Source organism: Lycium ferocissimum, chromosome 12, assembly GCF_029784015.1.
Source record: "Lycium ferocissimum isolate CSIRO_LF1 chromosome 12, AGI_CSIRO_Lferr_CH_V1, whole genome shotgun sequence".
In the NCBI taxonomy this organism is placed as follows: Eukaryota; Viridiplantae; Streptophyta; class Magnoliopsida; order Solanales; family Solanaceae; genus Lycium; species Lycium ferocissimum.
Window position 1 is genome coordinate 31983191 of NC_081353.1, and position 20368 is coordinate 32003558.

General features: G+C 33.0%; 2 pseudogenes; one reads left to right on the plus strand and one right to left on the minus strand.

The window, feature by feature from the left end:
• LOC132039215 (probably inactive leucine-rich repeat receptor-like protein kinase At5g48380) overlaps window positions 1–3303 on the plus strand; it is a 5253-nt pseudogene extending 1950 nt beyond the window's left edge.
• A 196-nt stretch (window positions 3304–3499) lies between these two features.
• On the minus strand, window positions 3500–5546 carry LOC132040563 (probably inactive leucine-rich repeat receptor-like protein kinase At5g48380; annotated as a pseudogene).
• Between the last annotated feature and the right edge of the window lie 14822 nt (window positions 5547–20368).

The following is a 20368-nucleotide window of genomic DNA, read 5'->3' on the forward strand; positions in this document are numbered from 1 at the left end:
AATTTTCTTATGATAAGTCTAGAAATGTAATATAACCGAAAAAAGAAAAAAACTTTAAACAATTACCGAGGGACTTACCAATTGACACCATCGCTATTTTTTATTTAAAAAATATAAAATAATTATTTATTAAATACTCAATTTTACATATTTAATTTACCAAGAGACGTCCCTCGGTAATTTCAAAAAAGAAAACTCAAAATAATTATATCTACTTTCTATTGAGAGACTCCTCGGTATATTTTATTTAATTTTCATTTATTTTTTATTAACATACTGATGGTGTCCTCGGTGACAGAAAAAGAAATGCAAAATATTTATATTTATATTACCGAGGGTCTCTCTCGGAAATTTTAATTTGTTTTTTTATTATGTACCGATAGAGTCCCTGGATAGTCAATTAAATGTTGACTTTAAAAAGTCAAATAATTTACCGAGGGATGTCCCGGGATCTTTAAAAAATAATTAAAAATTAAAATATTTGACTTTTCCGAGAGGACGCCGTGGCCAAAGCACCTCGGAATAGTGATATTTAATTTGTCCTCGGTAACCCGTAGGTAAATAGCTTGCTTTTAGTAGTGGGACTAAAGGGTAAGTTTCCACGAGGCCTTCAAAATTGCTCTTCTGTAACTTCTCTTGATCTTTCAAGCAACAAGCTATATGGATCCATCCCTTCGGATATATCAAATTATCAGGCGAGATCCCAACCGACATTGCAAATTGCTCTTTTCTTAATAACATCAAATTGGACAACAATAAACTAGAAGGTCCAAACCCACCTCAAACTGGCTTGTTAGATCGACTTAAGACGTTTAATGTTGCCAACAACATGTTGACAGGGCCAGTGCCAAATTTTATTAATGCCACTATTCCAGCTGAAAGTTATGCAAATAATCCAGGACTTTGTGGTGGTCTTCTGCCAGTATGTCGTCACAAACACGTAGAGAACCGTCATACTATGTTTATTAGTGGTTTTGTGATGGGCTGGTCTCTTTTCACTTTACTTGGTATGTATCTTTTTTCCTTCGGTTTACTTTGCGTAAAAAAGATGCTTCTATTGATCAAGAAGAGAACAAAGGTAATGGTGATTGATGGAAGTGAATGGCCTGGAGGATAAGTAAACAACGACCCGAAGGTAAACATTTTCCTGACTTTCAACCGTTTTTTTCCTTTTTCCTTCTTTAACTACGCCCCGAAAATAAAAATTGCAGTCCATTTGTTTGCTTATGTGGCAATTTTTCTAATTCATTCAAAAAAAGAAGGCGTACGGTAGCTTTCTAAATTTTGAAACAATTTAACTTCTCATTTATTATACTCTAGTGACAAACTTTTATAGCCACACAAGTGTTATGCCACATTTAACACCATAAGTTTTAAAAATCTTCTCAGACTACGTCACATAAATTGCGACATACGGGGTACTGCTTAATCAAAATTGTGGTTGTAGAGGAGAAAAATAATGTGCTAATTGTAGCTATGTTCATTTCCTCAGATTTTAAAGCTGGAGAAGATTGTTACAAGAATGAGTTTTATGGAACTATCAAAAGCGACTTCGAATTTCAGCCAAGACAATGAAATCGGGAATGGAATGCTGGGGAAAGTTGCCATAATGAGGCTCTGAGAATTTGGAGGAAGAGTCCGTTTCCGAGATTACAACTCTGGGTAGTCTGAGGCATCCGAATTTGGTCCCTCCAATCGGCTTTTTTTCTGAGAGGGACGAGCGACTTCTTGTTTACAAGTACATGCCAAATGGAAACTTACATGAGTGGTTGCACTCAACCGACGACAAGGCAAGACTCTTGTATTTTCCTCTAAGGGTTAAAATTGTTGTCGGCGTCGTGAAAGCCTTGGCTTGGCTTCATGATGGTGGAAAATTTCATGTTTTACATGGTAACATAAGCACACAATGCATCTTGCTCGATGAAAATTTTGATCCCAAGTTATCCAATTTTTGGGAGGCAACACTTGCAAAAACAAGTGACATAGATTCGAACTTGAGTCTATTGCCAATAGTCGAGTCTTTAGACTTTACAAGTTACAAGAAAGATGTCTATCGATTTGGGTTTGTGCATCTCGAGCTTTTAACAAGGAAGGAATCTTACCAATTGAGCTGTTCGAGTCTAAACTTTTCCAGTAGCTCTTTTGCCAGTCCTCTTGATGTGGATAAAATATTGTTAGGCCAAGGATTTGATGCTAAGGCAATTCAGCTACTTGAACTTGCAAGTAACTGCATGAAATTCAATCCTGATCAAAGGCCAACAACGCAACAAGTGTATCAGACTCTTGTGGTGATTGCTCGAGTGGATGACAAAATAGGGGGCCTTGAAATACAGTTGCATGAGGACTGGAAGCGGGGACAGAGCCACCGTCATAGGTACAGTAGCTTTGGCTCAAACCCTTGTATTTTTGTTAAAAACCATTTAATATGTATAAATAATCTATCCAGAACCGACTAGGCAAAAAGGATTGTGGTCCAGACTCAAATTAAAAATCATGGCTCTGCCTCTGGTTAGAAGCTACTACTTTAGAATCCTGTTTTCTATGGTTTATTCTTCCTTTAGCAGGAGGTGTATTCCTAAATTGATGTTTTCTATAATGCAATATCTGATAAACCTAGCTATAATCTCTTAGCACAACACATGAATTAGAAAATAGTATCATAGCAAATTGAAACTGAATAACAAGAAAAGATAAGGACACCTGTCATAGTCAACCAGCTTCCACAACACTTATATAATTTGTTAAGAATAAAAAAGTAATGAATAAGATAATTGGAGATAGTAAAAAGGAGAAAAAAAACATATAGTAACAACATGTCAAATATCCTCTGAAGCAAATACAGAAGCTACAATTAGATCGCAGAGAAATAACAAATCTTGTATGGTTTCACATCCAGTGTCCCGTATTCGTATTGGGGCTTCGATTAATCCAGATTCACACTAGGAACTCCCACATTTGGGGGTAAAATGCTCCCTAACAAAGTCAGCTCTGAGATGTAGAGAACACCACATTTTAATGGTGAATATTCTTTACCAACGCAATTTGAGGCAGACATAATGTCCATGTGTCTATCGCGATTTTTTTCCGTGAAAGGATCAACAATTAGCTTCCACAAAATGCCCTTTAAAACAATAACATCAGCAGAGCTATTACCAAATTTCGCATTCCCTGTATTTTATTTCGTCAACCTGTATAAAGTTTTTGTAGACGACAAGGAAATTCCACTACACCCCAAAGGTGGAATTTTAGAAATGACATGACCGGTGGGGGTATTGTAGATACAGGAGCAACTACTAGCCGTTTTCTTCAAGATTTTTATACTGAATTCCACTAAGTACAAGATATTCTTATGGATGCTCCATTTGGAGCTTTTGACACTTGCTATGAAACGGATCTGAGGGGTCCTGAATCAAAATTTCCCGTTGTAAAGTTATACTTTGGCAGAGAAAACCCAAATAATTTGTTGTTACTGGCCCAAGATCGGGTCGTGGTGCACATTAGTGGGAAATACTGTTTGTCTTTTTTGGGATGGTACCAATCCGTTGCAATTTTAAGAGCTAGTCAACTCCAACGTGTAGGGTTAACTTTTGATACTTCAGCAAATACTTTGTCCTTTGACTTAGATGCATATGATTGAGTAACTTTGCAAAATTCATCTGTTGCAATCTAAAGTTGTACCTCAACTTGATAGTAAGTATTTGATGAAGGGATGCTTACAAATATTTCTATGCAAATTTTCTCAATCCTTTTCGGTTATTGACTTAAACGGATAGTTTATTTATACATATTAAATGATTCTTTGACAAAAAATACAGGGTTCGAGCCAAAGCTACCCGTACCAATAATGGCGGCTCTGCTCTTGCTTCTAGTCCACATGCAATTGTATTTCAGCGTCCCCGGTTTGGTCATCCACTCAAGCAATCGCAGCAACAGTCTGATAAGCTTCTTGCATCTTTGGCCTTTGATCAGGAATGAATTTCATGCAGTTACTTGCAAGTTCAAGTAGCTGCATTATCATAGCATCAAATCCTTGGCCTAGCAGTAGTGTATCCACATCAAGAGGACTTGCAAAAGAGCTGCTAGAAAAATTTAGACTCGAACAACTCAATTGGTAAGATTGCTTCCTTGTTAAAAGCTCGAGAAACACAACCCCGAATCGATAGACGTCTTTCTTGTAAGTTGTAAAGTCTAAAGACTCGACCATTGGTGATAGACTCAAGTTAGAACCTTTGTCATTTGGTTTTGCCAGTGTTGCATCCCAAAAATTGGATATCTTGGGATCAAGATTTGCATCGAGCAAGATACATTGTGTGCTTATGTTACTATGCACAACATGACCATGATGAAGCCAAGCCAGGGCTTTCGCTACGCCAGTGGCAATTTAAACCCTTAGAGGAAAGTCCAAGAGTCTTGCCTTGTCGTCGGTTGAATGTAACCACTCATGTAAGTTTCCATTAGGCATGTATTTGTAAACTAGAAGTCGCTCGTCCCTCTCATAACAAAAGCCGATTAGAGGCACTAAATTCTGATGCCTCAAACTACCCAGAGTTGTGATCCCCGGAAACAAACTCTTCCTCCAAATCCTCTGAAACATGGAGCCTCTTTATGGCAACTGTCCAGCCATTTTGGACCAGTGCTTTGTACACTTTTCCCAGCATTCCATTCCCAATTTCTTTGTCTTGGCTGAAATTCAAAGTCGCTTTTGATAGTTCCATAAAACTCGTTCTTGTAACAATCTTCTCCAGCTTTAAAATCTGTGGAAAAGAAATATCTACCATTAGCACGTTATTTTTGTTCTATGTAACCACAGTTTGATATATACCTAGTAAAGTGAAAAGCGACCAATCTGTCACAAAACCGCAAACAAACAGAATATGACTGTTTGATACACGTTCTATAACACATGCTCCTAGAGGACCTCCACAAAGTCCTGGATTATTTACATAAGATGCAGCTGAAACTTCAGCATCCGTAAAATTTGGAACTTGCCCTGTCAACATGTTGTTGGCAACACTAAATGACCTAAGTCGCTGTAACGAGCCAATTTCAGGTGGAATTGGACCTTCTAGATTATTGTTATCTAATTTGAGGGTATTAAGAAAATTGCAATTTGCAATATTAGCTGGGATCGCGCCTGAGAATTGGTTGCTCGATAGATCAATAGTTACAGCGAATGTTATTAATTTGGATATATCGAAAGGGATGGTACCATTTAGCTTGTTGTTTGAAAGATCAAGAGCCATTAAAGAAGAGCAATTTTTTATGCCTCGTGGAAACTCGCCGATTAGTCCCATGTCTGCTAGAGTAATGCTTATAACTCTGTTCTCATCATCATTCCAGCAGTCTATTCCTCTAAATTTGCATATGAAACCTTCTGTCTGATTGCCGAAATTCGACCAAGAAGCCAACATATTAAAAGGGTCTGCCAATGAATCTTTTATCGATTTCAAGCAATCGATGTCACTCTGCAGCGCGTTGCATCTCAGAGATAAGCTGCAAAGTATGAAAAATGGTACTACTCAGTAAAGAAAGTTGAAGCTGCACATTGTGTTAGTGTAAAATTTTCTTTCAGAAATATTGAGTTGTTTGGTTTTACAAGATGTGTAATCTACAAATTGATTTATGCAAATGGTCAGCAGTTGACTTGGATCAATGGTAGAATGTTTCCAACACGTTTTTTTCTCAACGTCTTAACTCCACAACTGCCAAATGTTTTTCTTCTTTTTATTTTTCTTGTATGCATTTATAATGCAATATTTTGATTTATGATTTATTTGGTATCTTTTGATATGATACAAATCATTCTTCGCAAAAAAATATTTTTCCCTGGGTGAGCCTTGGAGCAAATAAAATTATCTCATCATATTTATGAGTTACGGTTCCGACCGCGAAATTACGTCAAGTGCATTAAATGTCGAACACCCCTTGGGTGCAGCCCATCGCCGACCCTACATGGAAATTGTTGCTTTTTTTTCTTTTTTTTTCCCTTTTTTTTTTTTTTTTTAATTTGTTTGTGGAAATTGCTGCTTGAAAACATTTGTTAACCTAAAATGGGACCATCAAAGACTCAAAGAAGCAAGTCTGCCACGGCATCTTCTATTATTGCCTTGACTATTAGCTTCAGTTAGGTGCCAAAGTAGACGTAGATGATCTGTTTAAAACATATCAACAGATATGTACTCCGTCCGTCTCAAAAGATTATGCTTACCGATTGACAAAAATTTAAGAAATAAAGAAAACTTGAAATGTGTGATCAAAATGTTTCAGATATTTGTGTGTCAGAAATCATATCATAAAATGAAATTGTTTTCAAATATAGAAAGGTGTCAATCTTATTGGGACAGACTAAAAAGGAAAGGAAGACAACTTTTTTGGGATGGAGGGAGTATAATTTCTGTATCTTGCAATCATAAAGCAAAATTAAGTGTTTTGACCCTCATATTCCAAACCTCTTCACATAAATTGGGACAGAGGGAGTACTATATGATTACTCCCTACGTCTCAAAATATTTGTCGTCCTTAATAAAAATACTTATCTCAAAATATTTTTCGTTTTATCTACCCAAGATAAAATTAAGTAGCTTTTCTCATTTTACCCTTGTATTAATTACATCAATGGGTTGATTTTGTGAGTTCACATACCAATATTTAAGAGGTTTAATCATTAATGGAGTAAATATTTATTGAGGAGAGAGAACATGATAGAAATATGTTAAGAGGGTGAAATAGTCAAAATGCTAGGCGTGTAAATGAATAATGCGGCAAATATTTTGAGACGGAGGGAGTAACTTCTTTAGCATTCAAGAATAGAGATAGAAATCGAATAAAATAAAACATATTCAGTTCTATACTGAATTTTGATAAACCTTTAAGGTTGTTAAAAGTTGAATTTTTTTATTACTCATTCACATGCATCTAAGTCAAAGGCCAATGTGTTCTGTCAAGTATAAAAAGTTAATCCTACTGCTTTGAGTTGATTAGTTCCAATTACTGTGAAATTTTTGTCGTCCCATCCTTTAAAAGCTAGGCAATATTGATCACCTATAAGCGTTACAACTCGTTCTTGCGCGAGAAACAACATTGAGCCCGGACTTTTACTGTCAAAGTACAACTTCACAATAGGAAAGTACACCTCACCGCCGTCTAGGTCAGCCTGATAGCAAGTGTCAAAATCTCCCACTGGATTTTCAACGATCGGAATATCTCCTACTTCAGGTCTAAATATGTAATGAAATATGATGTAAAAATCTTCGGGGAAATGTGTAATGGTGATCCCTGTATCCACGACAACTCCACCGTGCATCTTTTTACCAAATTGCCACCACGACGGTTTGACCGGGACTTCCTTGTCGTTAACAAATTTTTTTTGTAAAGGTTAACAAGGTGCAATTGAGGGTACTTGTAATTTGGTACTAATTTTGCCATTGTTGCATTTGGCCACGGGGCTTTATGGAAATTTAGGGTAGACGGAGTTCCTAAATCAAAACTTGGGAGGCAAAAAGAAAATAGTGTCGCGTTAAGTTGCGATGGTAAAGAATATCCACCTGGAATTTTCGTGTTTACTCGACGTCCAAGGCCAGCAACCCCAGAATATGAACCACTAAATTGAAATACCGCACTATTTTGATTTTTTCCACATCCAAACATAATCCTCTTTGATTTATGGTCTAATGTAAAAGTAATCACCTCAGATGCCATGAAACCTATTGATCTAATTCCACTTTCATATGGCATGTCATAGCGACAATAGCGCATTTGTTCAATACATTCAAAATATGGTTCCTCAGTCATGCAACTCGAGTTTTCTTTAAGGCAATCAACGTTTTGGAATGTTTTCAATGTTGTATAATCGTATATAGGATGATATATTTGTTTGTAACATCACACCATACTACATGGTCCACTAGCAAGTACATTCTACTTCTTTGAGCCCGGAGCCAAAATGGCTTAATTTTACAGCCAATATATAAAAATGGCATGCCTTTTTTTTTTTTTTTTTAAAAAATGGGTATTTCGTTGGATAACCAACGAAATACCCGCTTGTTACTGTTCATCACGAATTATTTCAGTCAAATAATTTTTTTTTTTAAAATTTTGGTGCATTTCGTTGGTAGTCCAACGAAATAGCATTAAATTTTTTTTTATTTTTTATTTCGGTTATAGAAAAACGAAAGTAAAAAAATAAAAATATTTTTGGCCTATTTCGTTGGACTACCAACGAAATAGGATAAAAAATATTTTTATTTTTTTTATCCTATTTCGTTACAAGCCAACGAAATAGGATAAAAATATTATTTTTTTTTAATTTCGTTTTTTCTAGCCAAATTGTTAGCCAAATAAAAAAAAAAAAAAATTAATGCTATTTCGTTAAGCATTTCACGAAATGCAACCAAATTAAAAAAAAAAAAATTATATTACCCTATTTCATTTTTGTATATATATATATTTCATTCATGTACCAATTAAATAGGATGAATATATATATATTTTTGTGTTTCATTTATAAAAACATTTATATATTCACGAAATAAAAAAAAATCTTATTTCGTTTTTTAATAAACGAAAAAAAAACTAGTTGTAAAGTCAAGACATAACTTTATTTTAAATATAAATATAATTCTAAAAAATATAGGGAGAAAAACTAGTTGTAAAGTCGTCAAACTTTAGATGGTCATAACTTTGCGCTCGGACGTCCGATTTACGCGATTTTTTTTTTTGATTTTGGGTATTTTTCCGAGATCTATGCACACAAACTGCCGCAAGGCGGTTTGGCCGAGCCGATTTTTAAAAAAACGCCTTTTATCACATTCAATTTCAATTTTTCCCCAAATTAGCGTGAAATTTTCAGTTTTATTTACTTATAAGATGATGATACGCAATAGATTTCAACGTAAAAATCCAGGGGTAATGTATCTATGAATGTCAATTTCACTTCTGCGGTTTCAATTTTTTAAAATAAAGCTGACTAATTTTCTCGATATATAAAGTTGACTAAAATAACCTTACAGTTAAACACTAAGTTTTTTGAAAAATATATTTTAAAAAAATTAAAAAATGGCTTTTAATCAATTTGGAATATATATATATATATATAAAAAATCAATTTCAAAAATATATAAAAAAACTTTTTTTTTTTATATTTCGTGGATTGTTCCACGAAATGCAAAATAAAAAATAAAAAAAAAACATATTTCGTGGATTGTTCCACGAAATGCAAAAAAAAAAAAAAAAAAAACAGTTTTAAATTAAAAAATAAAACAGTTTCGTTAATATAAATAAAAGCTCGTTTTTTTTTTTTCATTTTGTGGAACAATCCACGAAATATGTTTTTTTATTTTTTATTTTGCATTTCGTGGAACAATCCACGAAATATTTCATTGGTACATGAATGATATATATATATATATATATATATATATATATATATATATATATATATATATATATATATATGTATTCCTATTTCATTTTTATATAAACGAAATGAAAATAAAATTATTTTCCTATTTCGTTTTTTAATACACGAAATGCAAAATATATATATATATACAAAAATGAAATAGGGTAATATAATTTTTTTTTTTAATTTGGTTGCATTTCGTGAAATGCTTAACGAAATAGCATTAAATTTTTATTTTTTTTTATTTGGCTAACAATTTGGCTAGAAAAAACGAAATTAAAAAAAAAAAAAAAAAATTTATCCTATTTCGTTGGTAGTCCAACGAAATAGGCCAAAAATATTTTTATTTTTTTACTTTCGTTTTTCTATAATCGAAATAAAAAAAAAAAATTTTAATGCTATTTCGTTGGACTACCAACGAAATGCACCAAAATTTTTTTAAAAAAAAATTATTTGACTGAAATAATTCGGGATGAACAGTAACAAGCGGGTATTTCGTTGGTTATCCAACGAAATACCCATTTTGGTAAAAAAAAAAAAAAAAAGGCATGCCATTTTTGTATATTGGCTGTAAAATTAAGCCATTTTGGCTCCGGGCTCCTACTTCTTTCACTGCCAATCATAAAAGATGCAACATGCTCACCTTCAACATCGTGTGTGGTCGTGGAACCCATCGCTACTCCACGATTTGGATGGGCTATCCTTTCATTAACATTGCTGCCATTTTCAAAAATCGAGGCCAAATAACTTGCTCTAGTATGCCCTCGAGCTAGAGGACTTCTAAGCATTGAATCGTAGTCCTTGAAGTTTGACTTTTCGAAGACATCGCGATGGTAAAGAGTAAAACTATAAGATGGCATTGGAGGGTCTGGAAGATTGGATGAATCAATAGACATAAATTTTTTTCTAATTTGCATAATGGAAGTGTAGTTAAGGGGTACTAAAATTCGTTTTTCATTGCCCAAAACTGAAAATAGAATTGAGAAAATCATTAACATAAAAAGATGAATATGTATGAAATTTTTCATTATCATAGACGGATGGTGTTGTGCTGATTTTTCTTGATTTGGGTTGAAAACGTGCACGGAATAATATAATATAGCGGTTTATATTTTTAATGCAGATTCATAGAGATTAGATTAATTTGTTTGCTATTTGCTTTATATTGGTCTAGCATTTATTTCGCATCTATCTATATATATATATATATAATTGCAGGACATAGGCCCGCTGACGTGGCACTCTCTAAAGCCAAGAAGCCCATTTATCTTTTTTCTCCTTTTTCCTAATATTTTCCATTTTTTGTTTGTTTAACTTATTACATAAACACAAAGAAAAGTCTTTGCGAGAAAGGACATTATTTCGGGAAACACACCGCTTCGGTAAAAGGCAACGCATCATTACGAAAGAAAAGAATATTGCACCGTTTACTTAATTGCAGAAGCCCAAATGATTTAATCATGAAATTTCCTTTTATATGCTCTGTCTCTAAAACAAAGAAAGATTGGCAAGTTAATTTTTAATTCAAAGTTAATGTAGTTAAGCATTCGTGAAGTGTTGGTCCAGATGTGTGTTCTTTTTTATCTTTTCCTACCCTTTGTTTTGGACCTCTTTTGAATTGAGTTAGTATTCCATGCCACCCTCATAAAAGTAGACCGATCGCCCATTTATTTCTTATTAAAAATTAATGTAGAAAGGCCTTTCTGAGGTGTTTGCTTAGTTTCTATTATCTAGATTTCACATCTCGTTATGTTTGGTATAATTATGAAAAATATAAATGTTGATCGAATGATATGGGCATTTTTCTTTGGAGAATATAAAGTTTGAGATAAAGATCGCAGTTTGGTGGAAATACACACTCGATAGTACATGCAAGGGTTAGTACGTACAGTTCACAAATTGTTATTACGACTTGTAGGCTTGGCCATAAAAGAAGTGATTTTTAAGTACAGCTTTATTTTCCATCATTTGCCTATGCAGTGGAGTATCTTTTATATGTTTAAATTACTTTTAGCTGTTTGTTTTCTTCAAATTTTGATTTATTACTTCTTCACTTATTGCTTGATTTTTAGCGGTTTGAGAATATTATTAGGTGTAATTAGTTTGTTATATTCTCGGGTTCTACTCATATACATGCATGACGCTTAGTTTTTGTTATGTAATTAAATCGAATAATTAGATATAAAGTGTCATGGTCAAGGCCTTTGTTTCTTCATTTTCTTTAAATTTGTTTTTATGCCTATCAAATAGTTTGAAGTATATATTGATCCTCCTTTTACCTTGCTTACTGTAGGAGCAATAAGGCAAGCAACTGATTTTAAGGAATTTAACAGGAGGTTGGAGTACTAGAGTCTACAAAATCAGAAGAGCATTTGCAATTTCAGATTACTTAGATTTGCCTTTACATAGTGAACTAAAGTGCAATGTGAAAGAGGTTACTGGTGAGTCTAATATATTATATGTGTCAGGTTTATAACTTCCGCACAAGTGTACAAAGAGGAAAGATGTCAACATCAGATTTCATCTTGGAGTTGTGTTGTTCAAGATGTCTATAACTCGCTATTGATCCATGTAACTTTTACATAATATAAGTTCTTATCTCTTTATATCAAATTAAATTTATAAAAAGATTTGTCTAACCGCGCGAAGCGCGGACAAATTAACTAGTGTTAAGGATAAAACAAGAAGAAAAAAAAAAAGCTTATCTTTCCTTGATATGCTAAAGTGATCGAGTAAAAGTGGGAGAAAAATATTTGTGCACAAACATAATTAAATCAAATACACAAAATGAACATGGACTTAAAAGTTTCTCAAAGTGTTTTTTTTTTCTTAAATCAGAAAGTTATCGATAATGGAAGATCAACTGATGATTACCTTAATAGGTATTGAAGATATATTTTTGAACGGCAACTTGTCACAATTAGAGATGCGTCCAAGATTTAAACTTGATGATTTCAAACATTAATTTTTTAGCACTAAACGCATTGTATTATGAATTTGCGGGTCCAAATTTTAATACTCCCTCCGGATAAAAAAAGAGTCCACTTAGCAAATCAAGAAAGAATTAATCTTGTTTTTCCATATTTGCCCCTATTAAGTGTTATATGACCAAATCTCAATGCCTATTTAATTAGGGGTAGTTTAGTTAAATTACATATTTTTGTCTAAGAGTTAGTATTTTCTTAAGGGATGTGCAAATGGCTAAGTGGACTCTTTTTTTTTTTTTTTAGCTGGAGGGAGTACTTGTTGACACATTAATGATTTTTTTCACATATATTCCATGTCTGAAAAATTAGGAATTCAGTCGAAATCATTGCTTTTGGGTTGCATCCACCTCTAACGATCGACTTGCATAGAAGGATAAAATTATAGCAACATATCCTTGGAGAACTAATGATAAAATCTCTTGGACCAACATTTCAGATGAAAGCTATAACACATAAATCTCTTTCTCTTTGAGCTTTCATTGTGGTGTTACTACTCATTAACTGAACGTATTAATTGCACCACCAAAGGGTGCGGTGAAGTGGATGAGGTTGCTCCTCTCTTATCCTGGGTGTGGAAAAATGCTTGGTAAGGAGCGTTTTCCCTGAATGAGGCCTATGCGGCGAATCCGAATTTAGTCGGGCTCCAATGTGAATACCGAACACCGGGTGGAAAAAAAAAAAAAAAGGAACGTATTCCTTACTCTAATTGTTTTGGAGTGTAGTTAGTTTTCCATTCAAGTCTTCTTCTGCTGTTTTAAACTATAAAAATACCTCTCTTTTTTGTGATTCTCTCCAAAGAAGAAAAAAAAAGGTAATTTTCTTTAGTAATAGTTGATAATATCAATTTATTTTATTGGAACACAAATTATTCATAGACTACTGAGTCTTTCGAGACCTGCGGGTGCCGAGAGTGAGTGTGGTTTAATGGTTAATAAGTTGTCTAAATCTCATCAGACACAAAAATGTTATGTGATTTTTTCACTGTAAATGTGTTATCCGAAATACATTTGCTGGTGAAAGATAACAAGTATTCATTGGAGTAATCAAATTTCGCACAAGTTATCCCGAACACCACTGTACTGCTATTTAAAAGAGGGCGATCAACGTGGAGAAATTATTAAGGAAAGAATTATCTTCTTATAATGCTTCTTCAAGTTTAGGAACATAGATTTTGAACTTTCTTCATATCAATCAATTCCAAGTTTCTCAAGTCAATGCTCAAGTCTTTAGTCTTCCTAGGGAAATGCCAGTTGGTTTTGTTTTGTCTAAGAAAATATTTTTTTTAATTTTGCTTCTATTTTTCTTGTCCAAACACATCTATACATTTGCAAAAACAAAATAATCAAAACATGATTCCCTCAACTTGTTGCTAACTGGTGAAATACTCAAAAGACTTCTAATTAACGAGACCATTTAAGAGGCAACCACATCAAAGAAGATAAAGCAATGTCCGTTGGCGTCAGCATAGGGTGATATTCACAAATAGGATTTTCCGGTACCAGTGTCTAAAATTTAACCTTAAAAAAATATAGTGAAAATAATCGTTTCACCAGAAACAGATGCAAAATTCTGATGGGATTTCTTATTTATTAGTAGTATTAGGCAAGACTGCCTATACAACAAGTTATAGTGATCGTAGGGATCTAGGCCACAAATCCTGACAAATTGTCAGGATTGCCTTAACAAGAAGTTACGGTGATCGTCAGGATTTAGCCAAAAATCCATGATCATTATAACTTGTTTTCAACAATACATTTTTGCTTCAAAATGACTCCAGATTTGATATCCAGTCTTGTAATGCAAAACTCAACAATTTTCACTTGGTAGATTCAACTCAAACCTTCAAAAATCAATAGAAAGCTATCCAACAAGGTAGTATTTACTTCAGACAAGGACCTACCCAACTGGCTAAGTCTTGGTGTGTATGCATACACTACTGCGTTGAAAGTCCTTGTATGAGTCTTGCTGTGGAAATTTCAGATGAAAGTTACGACACATAAATCCCTTTTCTCTTTGAATTTTCATTGTGATGTTATAACTACTCATTAACTGAACGTATTCTTTACTCTAATTGTTTTCAAGTGTAGTTAGTTTTCCATTCAAGTCTTCTTCCACTGTTTTAAACTAGAAAAAAAATAGCTCTCTTTTTTGTGATTCTCCCCAAAGAAAGAAATTAAAAAGGGTAAATTTTATTTTATTGGAACACAAATAAAATATGAAGAGTCTGTGCATATATCCCATGTTTGAAGAAAGAGTTCAAAAGCTGGCACTGAAATTATGAAGAGCCTATGCAAAAATTAAGCTGTGAGTACTATTTGAGTCAGCTATTTGTGAAATTCATACTTGATTGGATTTGCATTACTAGATACAATTAAGTTGTCTACATTAACATATAATGTGCCCAACAGTTAAAAAAATGGTATAATACTTTAGTTTCTCGCTTTGGATAATTCAAGTTACAGAGTTGTTGCAATTGCTACAGTAGTTAAGAAAGTTATATTTAATCACAAAAGAACATTGAGATCAAAATATTCACACGAAACATTAAAAAAGTTAAAAACATGTTTTTGTGTTTAAATTCCACTTGCTCTTAAAAGTTTGATATTTTTTGTTAATTCAAAAAATAGGAAAAATAATTGCAAGACTCTTTAATTTCTGTTACATTTCGAAGCACTCCAATTTATTTTTATTGCATCTGAAGGTATAAACACGCTCCAAAAGAAAATAGAAAGAAAAAAAAAAGAAAAAAAAAAGAGAAAATAAAGTCAAGAAAGACTATGCATGACTAATGGAGTGGACAAGGCTTGCAATTTGATGTTAATTAATCTGTCAGTGAACGTATTCTCTACTCTAGTTGCAGTGCATCATGGGTCAAGACTGAAACAAGTGCATTGTTTAAGTCTTCAAAATTTCTACTACTATAGATATTTCTAAGCAACCAGATATCTCGGGTTCCACTACAAGAAAAAAGACATTTGTCAACAATTTTTTTTTGTTGGCATAGTATTGACTATTATTTCAAAAAGTACTTTTCGCAACAAAATTTTGTTTATTGTTGCATAAACTTTTCCCATCAGCTGTTATTGCGACGACATGCAACAACTTTTGTTTTTGTTGCCAAAAATACTTTTTGCAATAATAATCAATACTATGGCAACAAAATTAAATTGTTTGGCAACAAAAAAGTTCATTTGCCAACAATAAAACTAAGTTGTTGCCAAATATTGAATTTTGCCAACAATATATTTTTTGTTGCCAAAGAATTATTACCATTTCTATACTTTCTTGTAGTATTCGAGCCCTCGGTATGGAGTTGCTTTGCCAGGAAGCATTTTACGGCCCAATGTGGGACTTCACAACATGAATCCATATATAGTCGGGCTTCAATATGAGAATCAAAAACTCATTTCCTTGTTCTCAAAAAGAAAACACAATAAAATTAATAAAAAGTGTTAGCGCGGAAAAGATAAAAATACAGTAATTAACATGGTTCGGATTGATGTGATCCTAGTTTATATATAACTCACACATGAAGTGGACCTTATATTTAGTCAAATCAAATAAATATTTATATATGCGTGAAATAATAAAAAAAAAAAATAGAGCATGAAATTATAAGATGATCTCAAAATAACTAGAGCTAAGAAAATCTGTACTATTTAGGAGCTATATTCATGTAGCTAAGGTTATAGAGGATTATCAATATTCGGAGGTAGGTACCTTTTCATCCCTATTTGTGGTGATCGCGTTTGGTCTACCGCGATAGGGGTCGCACCAAGTACTTTTATAGCTTCTGGTTTAAATTTAAATTTCCAAGTTTAAATTTAAATTGAACCACAATCAAACAAGCTAGATAAGATAACAAGGATATGATTAAGAAATAGAAATGAGGGGGAAAAGACTTTAGAAGAGAAAAGTGATAATCCAACTATTAGAATGCATTCATCATTAGATTCAATCCGAGGGAGAGATAAATGAACTCATATATGGAAATCTATACTTAGAGGATCCAAGAGAGGTTCATTGAAGAGATACTAGGGAATCCTCTCGTAAACTCATCACAAAGAGTATTCTCTCTCTATTATCAAAGTTAGTTAACCCTAATATGAAGACTTATTACTGAGTATTTATACTAGTATTGCAAAAACAGTCAAATTATAAGAATGACCAAATTATAAAAATAACCACTTGAGCATAGTGGTGGCCTTGAAGTCTTCCTTCCATGTTCCTTTAAGTCATCCAAGCTCTTGATGGTTGGAAGAATGCTCCAATCATTGATGACCTCCTTGATTGTCATCACTTCCATCATATATATACATATATCCATTTGAGTATGGTATGGACTTTAAAAACTCTGTTGATGAATCTTCCATGACCCTTTAAGTTCTTCGTGAGTGTTTAAAAGCTTTCGTATTAAAAATACCTATACCTTTACTCTTGATATCAACCTTGGTACCTCGGATTGCATCAAAAACTCACTTGAGTCCCTCGAGTCTAAACCAAACTACACCAACAAGTCATCATAAAATAGTAAAACAACATATAGACACACTCTGATCATGAATTAGACAAACATACTCAAAATGAGGGGTTGGATTGTCACATTTACACACTATTTATTTACACGTCTCCCTTCTTTATTAGGAAAAAGGGTCAAAAATGCCTCTCTACTTTGGGAAAAGGGCTAAAAATAGCCTCCATTACAAATTTGGATAAAAAAGACCCCTCCCGTCATTAAAGTTTTCAAATATACCCCTATCTTAACGGAAATCCCCAAATCCCCCAAAATAACCCGATTTCGTTTTTAAACCCGCTCCAAACCCGACCTAACTACATAAAAAACTCATATGCGACCAACTTGTTCCCCGAGTCCTACACATCGAGCCACTAGGCACAGGGGAGTAACCCATATGGGTTTTTTATTTAGTTGGCCGCTTAAATAGAAGTAAGTTTAAAAAAAATAAAAATCGTTATGTTGGGGATTTTTGTTAGGACAGGGGTATATTTGAAAACTTTAATGACGGGAGGGATATTTTTTACCCAAATTTATAATGAATAATATTTTTAATCCTTTTCCCAAAATAGAAGGGCATTTTTTACCCTTTTCCCTTTTTATTAATGTTGGCGTAGCAAGGGATTGTAAGGCAAATGTAAATCCCTTTCCAAAACAAATAATAGTGATATTTTTAATTTATAGTCAAAGTTAAAGAGTCATCGTGGCTTATCCGCATCCTCAAGTCTTATGCCTCGCCTTATACTAAGATAAAATAAAATGACTTGCCTCGCACTTGTTTTTCCAACCACCAAATCTTGTTATGGATATAAGTTTTATACACCAATAATGTAATTATTCTTACTATCGACTCCACTAGAAACATTGAAAATTGCAAAGACTCCGACCACCGGAAATATTTCTTCGGCTAATGAAACAGCGAAATCAAATTCACTACAAGAAAGAGGACATTTGCCAACAAAAAAAATCTTTTTGTTGCCATAGATAGACTATTGTTGCAAAAACTACTTTTGGCAACAATATTTTTTTGTTGTTGCATAAACTTTTCCCATCGGTTGTTATTGCAACGACGTGCAACAATTTTTTTGTTTGTTGCCAAAAGTTTTTTTTTTTGCAACATAGTCAATACTATGCCAACAAAACTAAATTGTTTGGCGATAAAAAAAAAAGTTCATTTTTAAAATATTCATCATATACGCCAATAATAAAACTAAGTTGTTGCCAAATATTGAATTTTGTCAACTATATTATTTTTGTTGCCAAAAGAGTTGTTGCCATTTCCGTACTTTCTTGTAGTGAAACACACATTTTTTTGGGCGTATTTATACCTCTAGACAATGTGCCTAGCGGCCTTTTATTAATAATAGAAATAAAAAATCCTCCTTCTTAATGTCCTCAAATTAGACAACAATAATCTAGAAGGTCCATGCCACCTGAAATTGGCTCGTTAGATCGACTCAAGTCATTTAGTGTTGCCAACAACATGTTGAGGAAATACAACTGGAAGATTCTCAGGAGAGAAAAAACAGAGTTTAGCTTTATTTTATGATTGATGAAAAATACAGAAGGAATTAAAGATCAAAAGACACACTAGATGTAAGTTGTAGTGAATTTGCCCACACCATTAGATTGCAAGAGATGGATATTTTATACTCAATCACATGCATCTAAGTCAAATGACAAAGTATTTGCTGAAGTATCAAAGGTTAATCCTACCCTTTGGAGTTAATCCTCTAGACAAAGAAATCATGATTTTGATTTGTGGGTGGGTGGGTCAGGTATAAGATACGTGTCTTTTTTAATTTTACTTTATTTGTGAGGTTCATGTCTGCATGGCATAAAAAAATAATTTGTTTTGTCATGTCATATTATTCGATGACAAACTTGGCTGAGTGATTTTATAAGAGAAAAACCTTAAGTTGAGTGATTTTATTAATACAAAATAAAGTTAAATGACTTTGATACATAATTTCTCGTAATTAAGTGACATTTTGAGATATTTACTCTAGTATCATACTTAGATTAGCTAAAGAAAAATTCACAAGATGTCATTTGTTTGATGAGAAATAAAAAGGAATATCCAAATGGATTAAAGCATCTATATAATTCCGGGACTAAGGCCCGGTGACGTAGCATGTTTCAAAAGCTTAAAAAGGCATTTATCTTTTATGTCATTTTTTTTTTGCCTTTTCCCCGTACTTTTCCTTTGATGCATTTACACACCGAACAATCACTTCTTCAGTTTTCCAAATGACACCTCCTCTGTTCCCTACTATTTCTCCAAATGCACCTTTTTCAATTTTCTTAATTAAACTTCCTCTCTTCCTTGCTATTTCCACATCAGTTCAAATACCGGTTGCACCCACTAGCCTACGTTAACTTTCTTTTCCTTTCCTTTGTCTGAAAGAAATACCTTTCCCTATACTAATTACCCCTATATTTCCCCCAGTAGGCTTGTAATTTACTTTATTATTTGGGTTTTTCCCGGTCTTTTACTGACATTTCTACCATTATTGTAGTCTTTGTTATTACTATGTACATGATTTCGTTATGGCTGTATAATTTGAATTACAGTTTGTTGTTGTCTTGTCTATCATGCTATTGTATATACAACATCAAATAAAGTAGTTTTTTAAATGATTTCACTGCCTTCTATTGTCGTCATGATTTAAATTCTTTCATTGTATATACAATATCAAATAAAGTAGGTCTTTAAATGCTTTCTCAAAATTCCTTCCATTACCATTCATAATACTCAAAGAAAATTTTCTTCTTTTGAAGAGACAAGGAAGAAACTAAAGCAGATAAGAAGAAGAGTATAAAAATGATGTTGGAGAGAAATGGATACATCAACGATAAGGAGAATAACAGTTTCACCTCTATCTTCTGAAAGATTGACTTTCATTGTGAAGGGAGTTACAAGAAGAGAAGAGAAAATAAAATAATTTAGTATATGATAATTATCTCTAATTTAGGATTTAACGAAATTAGTTTTGATTCCTTTTTTCCCAAGGTATATATATTTTATTAACTGTTTTTTCCCTTTTAAAAAGGGCTTGAATGTTCCTTAACTTATTTGCCCTTTCTTTAGGTTAATATAATGTTGCAATTACTCAATAAAATAATCATATCATAAAAACATGTGTTATAATAATATATATAATTAAGTCTCAACGTTAAATTGAGTTCATAAATAAATGTTCAAGTAACAAGAGGTTCGCTTTCACATTTAAAATGAAGAAAAGAATGAATTTGAGAGAGAGAGAGAGAGAGAGAGATTTGACCAATCCTACATTTTTTGTCTCTCCAGAAAAATGTTAATAATTTGACTCAAAATTTCAATCTCAATTATAATTACAGTTATTTATACAGACACACGTTATTAGAACAAAATATAAAAGTTTGGACTCTCCCTTTTCTTAATAATAATATTCTCTTCTTAATTTTAGAGGTCTTTTATTTACTAGA